General features: G+C 38.9%; 1 non-coding gene across 1 annotated transcript; it reads right to left on the bottom strand.

Annotated features, from left to right (window-relative positions):
• On the bottom strand, positions 556-643 carry TRNAS-GGA. The gene has a single exon. It is a non-coding gene; the product is annotated as a tRNA-Ser (tRNA).

The following is a 6356-nucleotide window of genomic DNA, read 5'->3' as shown; positions in this document are numbered from 1 at the left end:
TTATAGATTTTTCTTAGTTATTCAGTTAAACCAATGATTCATTATTGGAGCAGATAGCAACAACCATTTCATCCGAGAAAAGCCATCTTTTTCTCAACAATGTCTTTGTCATTTGATCCAATAGCGTTCCGTTAGATAGGAACATAGTTGATAAATATTGATAACTCTTGGATAGAGTATTAGAACGGAAAAATCCATTAGATAATGTGAGGAATTGCCAAACCATTTAACCCTTCATCCATTCCAATATAAAGGATTAGTAAATCAAATAATAGATAGTCAATGGGTTGGTTTGAAAATCAACAAATTGCTGGTTGTAGAATATGATTCTCGTCAGACTTAATACTAACTAAAAAAACAAGAGTTTTGATACGAGAATTTTAGCTCATTCAGGTATCATCTACATGGATATAGGACGATTTGCATTCCCTGTCCACTTTTTCCAGTATTTTGCATTTCATATTACCAAAAAAATTGGAATTGAAAATTCATAGCAACTAAAGTTGGAATAATGGTATCCGTTGGCATTTGAGATATTGCAGATTGATGAATTAACGGAGAGAGAGGGATTCGAACCCTCGGTAAACAAACAGCCTACATAGCAGTTCCAATGCTACGCCTTGAACCACTCGGCCATCTCTCCCCCATGATGATTATGGCCCAGAAACCGGAGCAATAGTGAATGATTCATATTCCATTTTTGGATAGGCGCCCAAAACAACTTTGCTGACAAATATTTGTTTGATCAGAAGAGTCCTCCAAAAATTCCGGTCTTGTGTTAGTTATCAATTTCAATATCTTTCAAATAAATATTTGAATACAAAAAAAAATAAGAGAGGATAGGCTCATTAAAAAAGATAGGAAGAATTGTCCTATAAGTAATTGAGTGTGAGAGCCAAATGAATTGAAAGATTCATGTTTGGTTTGGGAAGAGATCATAGACGTTTTCAAATGAATGGAAAGAGAATCTACTTTCATTAAGTGATTTATTAGATAATCGAAAACAGAGAATCTTGAAGACTATTCGAAATTCAGAAGAACTGCGGGAAGGAGCTCTTGAACAGCTAGAAAAAGCCCGGGCCCGTTTAAGGAAAGTTGAAACGGAAGCAGATCAGTTTCGAGTGAATGGTTATTCTGAAATAGAACGAGAAAAATTGAATTTAATTAAGTCAATTTATACGACTTTGGAACAATTAGAAAATTACAAAAATGAAACTATTCGTTTTGAACAACAAAGAACGATTAATCAAGTCCGACAACGGGTTTTCCAACAAGCCTTACAAGGAGCTCTGGGAACGCTGAATAGTTGCTTGAACAACGAGTTACATTTACGTACCATCAGTGCTAATATTGGCATGTTTGGGGAAATAAAAGATATAAAATAATGCATTAGTCCTTCTTCTTTAGTAAATTTAGAGTACAGGCATCATTTTTCTCTTCTAGAATTAAATTAAGAAATACTCATGGTAACCATTCGTGCAGATGAAATTAGTAAAATTATCCGCGAACGTATTGAACAATATAATACCGAGGTAAAGATTGTAAATACTGGTACTGTACTTCAAGTAGGTGACGGTATTGCTCGTATTTATGGTCTTGATGAAGTAATGGCGGGGGAGTTAGTGGAATTTGAGGAGGGTACCATAGGGATTGCTTTAAATTTGGAATCAAATAATGTTGGTGTTGTATTAATGGGTGATGGTTTGATGATACAAGAGGGAAGCTCGGTAAAAGCAACAGGAAGAATTGCTCAGATACCAGTAAGTGAGGCTTATTTGGGTCGTGTTTAGCCAAGGAAGAGGAGTTAATGGATAAGTTTGTGGATCTTAAGTTGGATATTGGTGAAGTTACCGGAAGAGCTTGTTTGAACCAGTTACAGATTTCAAGTATGTTTAAAACAGAGATTCAAAGGGCTCAGCAAGAAGAGTAAAAGCTTCAGCAATTATTTCAACCAGTTGGCAAGAAGAGGCATGGAAAGTTTACTAAGGATGATGAAGGGTTGTGGAGATACAAGGGGAGAATTTGTATACTGGATGTCGGGAGTTTGAGACAAGACTTGTTGTCAGAAGCTCACAACAGTGGGTTTTCCATTCACCCAGGAAGTACTAAGATGTACTACGATTTAAAGAAGATGTTCTGGTGGCCTGGGATGAAAGGTGATGTAGCTACAGTTGTATCTAAATGCCTAACGTGTCAGAAGGTAAAGATAGAGCATCAGAAACCATCAGAAATGCTATAGACACTTGAGATTCCTCAGTGGAAGTGGGAAGGAATTGCGATGGACTTTGTGACTGGTTTACCGAGGACTAGGTCAGAATTTGATGCGGTTTGGGTAATCATGGATTGTTTAACCAAATCCGCTCATTTTCTCCTATCCGAGTAAACTATTCTATGGAGGAGTTGGTGAGACTGTACATCAAAGAGATCGTAAGATTGTACGGTGTGCCATCGAGTGTAGTGTCGGACCGTGATCCTCGATTCACATCAAGGTTTTGGGGAGCTTTCCAAAAAGCTTTCGGTATGAGACTATGTCTCAGCACCGCATATCATTCACAAACGGATGGACAGTCCGAACGGACTATTCAGACGTTGGAGGATATGCTGAGGGCGTGTGTATTGGATCAACCTGGAAGTTGGGACCGTTACATGCCATTGGTGGAGTTTGCGTACAACAATAGCTTTCATGTGAGCATTGGGATGACTCCGTATGAGGCTTTGTATGGACGGAAGTGTCAATCTCTACTTTGTTGGTATGAGTCGGGTGAAGCAAGTGTTTTAGGTCCTGATGTGGTAGTAGAAACTAGTGAGAAGATTAAAAAGATTTGAGCGAGGATTCTAGCTGCACAGAATCGACAGAAAATTTATGCAGATCAGAGAAGAAAACCGTTGGAATTAGGAGAGCATGTATTTCTGAGGGTTACACCGACAACTGGGATTTGTGTTAGTATGAGGACGGTGAAGCAAGTGTTTTGGGTCCTGATTTGGTAGCAAAGACTACTGAGAAGATTAAGAAGATTTGGGAGAGGATTCTAACTGCTCAGAATTCGACAGAAAAGTTATGCAGATTAGAGATAGAAACCATTAGAATTTGAAATAGGAGAGCATGTATTCCTGATGGTTACACTGACAACTGGGATTGGAAGAGCAATCAAAACAAAGAAGTTGAATCCTAGGTATATAGGACTGTTTGAGATTATGAGGCGATTCGGGCCGATGGCATATCAAGTAGCTTTGCCGCCTCACTTGCCAAATTTGCATGACGTATTCCACGTGTCACAACTCCGTAAATGCACGTCGGATGTGGCTCATGTGTTAGAGGCCGAGTCGATCGAGCTGAAGGAAAACTTGACATTTCAAGTAACACCGTTGCGAATTGACGACACTAGTGTGAAGAACCTGCAAGGAAAGGAAGTCCAATTAGTTCAGGTTGCTTGGAAAAGGGCTGGAGTAGAAGAGCATACTTGGGAGCTAGAGTCCGAGATGCAGAAGGATTATCCCGAGCTATTCTCAGGTAATCATTAAATTTTGAGGACAAAATTGCTTATTTGGTGGGAAGAATGTAAGAACCGCAACAAATTAATTGTCTAATTAAATAATTAATATTGCCCAAAATAGGATCCAAAAATTTAGAATGAGAATTGGAGGGTTTAAATATGATTTTTGAACTCAGTAGATTTTTCTGAGTTAGAAAATGTATTTTCTGCGAAAAACCGATTAAAACCGCAAATCGACAGCTGAACCATTTTAAGTATGTCCGGTATTGTGCGAGAAAAATTAAAAACAGTAGAAAACCTTAGAAAAATATTTGAAGTCGAAAACCGGACGTTAATTTTAAAGGTTTGGCCCAAAGTTTGGCCAAACGGGCTGAAAACGCTAACGGGTTGGACCAGTCCCACGTTGGGCCCAAGCCCGACATATATAAGCACTTAAAGGCACCCACTTCAGCTCATTTAACACATTCAAGAGAGGGAGAGCAGCTGAAGTGAGAAGAGAGTGAGGGTTTCCTAAGTTACTATTCACATACAACTTCAATCCATTATATCTCGAGCTACGGTGCTCCGATTCGCGTGCCATCAGCGGCTACATAAAACTCTCGTCGAGCCCGTTACTTTCATCTAGCTTTCATAGGTAAGATTTTGAAATTTCCCTTCCGTCTTGCTGCCCTAAGAATTTCGAGTTTAGTGAGTGATGATCTTGAGTAAAATTTGTGTTTTGGTTGTTTAGGTGCAAATCATTAGTGAGGAAATATTGGGTTCTATCCCGAATTTTAGAAAATAAGGTAAAGTTTCTCAAGAACTCTTGTACATTGATTAATTTGGAGTGTTAGGTTTTGATTTATGTGAAATGAATGATGTTAGTTTGAATATTGGATCTTGTTGAAATTGCTTTGGACATTTGGGAGCCTTTGGATTTGAGTTGGTGGCTTGTTGGTGAATTGAAGCTTGTTGGAGTTCAATTTTTGGGTTTTTAGCATATTGGGAATCGGCCAAGGTATGGTTTCGGTTTCCTCTATGTAATATATAATATTTCTGGACACTTAGGCTAGTGACCCATAGGATAGGATTGAATTAAATTAGTTGTTCGAATTGTTATATGATGATGTATGATGATTTGATGATTTAGGTTGTTGATGAATTGAAATGTTAATGTTGATAGTATGGTATTGAAGGTTGAGGTTGAAATTGATTTTGATGATTGTTGGTAATGGTGGAATGATATTTGATTAATGTGTTGGTTGAAATATGAATGTATTATTATGTATTTGATAATGGGAATTGATGACTGCATAAGATGGAATGGTGAATTGAGGTATGAAAAATGGTGAAATCGGATGTGGGATGGAGTTAATGAGGTTTTGGTTGTGAGAATTGGAAAATTGAGAATCTTGTGAATTTTGGTAAAAACTGGTTTTTAGTAAACTTTGACGGGTCATAACTTGTGCCATTGTTTTCAAAATTTGTTCAAATTTGTTTAGAATTAAAGTTCATTGAAAGATCTTCAAATTGATATACAATTTGTAAAATTTGGATTTTTGTAGAGGAAGTTATGATCATTCAAAGTTTGGTGTCAAAATCTGAATTATACAATGTTGCAGAATTTTATAATTTCTGGTTTGTGTGCGCACGCACAACCCGTGAATTTTTGAACTTGTGCGCACGCACACACGGGGACATGGATACTGATGGGAGCACTAGCACGCCTTGTGCACGCACATAGCCAACGAAGTTCTGCAAGCTATGCGCACAACCCTGTTCGCACGCACACGTTGGAAGGTGCATTCTGTTGAGGGCGTTCGCACGCCTTGTGCAAGCGAGCAGAATTGTAAAATTTTGCACTTGTACGTACGCACACATCTATGCGTACGCACACATTTTGAAAATCTCCTTAGGCGTGCGCACGCACACCCCTGCGCGTACGCACATGCCATATTTTCCAACTAAACTCTTGTTTTTAAATGTTTCACCTTCCCAACAAGCTTGTAAACTTCTGTGACAATTATTTAAGACTTTTTGGCTTATTTTTGGGTATCAAAACATGGGAAAGTTCCTAGAAAATTTAAATTGGTATTACTTTGAAAAGTTAGAGAACGAATGCTTAGGTTTCTGGTGTACTGAGGATGGGTTTGGTGGAGTGAGAAGGGAGAAAGATATAAGAATTGAGAAACTGATAAATAATGAGTTCAGAATGGAAATTGTGAGTTAACAGTGGTTGAGATGAGTCGAGGACTCGGAATGGTATGATGGATCCATGATATATTGAAAAATGTTTTCTAAAAACCACTGAATTACTGTTTTATACTGATACTGTTGAGACGTTATGCGCCCGGCAGGGACGGTGGTTGGATCCCGCCTGTCAAGGTAGCGGTGGCGGTGTAAGGGCAGTGGTTCGTCTTGCTTGCGTTGAGATGTGAGGTCCGTGACAAGAGTATCCCGCTCGCATCCCTTCGGATCACTAGAGTGTGCAGGCACAAAATCCTGGACGGTGTTTTGAGCACCATATCTCGGGGGTTCCCATTATGATTCCGAAGGGCTACATCTCCATGGAGATGTGTCGAGTTGGCAGTTAAACCGACAATGTGATATCACAGCTAATAGGACAGGCATTCATCATGTGCATCTTCTATTTGTTTGTTTGCTTTGCCGACTTGAAATTGCTTGCCTAATTGTATAACATGCCTAATTGCCTACTTAAATTACTTGCCATATATGCCTATACTTGTGTTTTATTTGCATTGGTATTATCTGTGTCTTCTACTTGGATTGAGGAGGTTTGGAAGGCGGTGGCGATGGGATCGCATGGAGGACAGGTTGGTGCAGGCTGTGGGACAGCGGAGAATTGTTAGTTTAGAAATCTAC

The sequence above is a fragment of the Arachis ipaensis genome, chromosome B07 (assembly GCF_000816755.2).
Source record: "Arachis ipaensis cultivar K30076 chromosome B07, Araip1.1, whole genome shotgun sequence".
Taxonomy (NCBI): Eukaryota; Viridiplantae; Streptophyta; class Magnoliopsida; order Fabales; family Fabaceae; genus Arachis; species Arachis ipaensis.
Note: the sequence above shows the minus strand (reverse complement) of the source record. Positions and strands in the feature narration are given on the sequence as shown.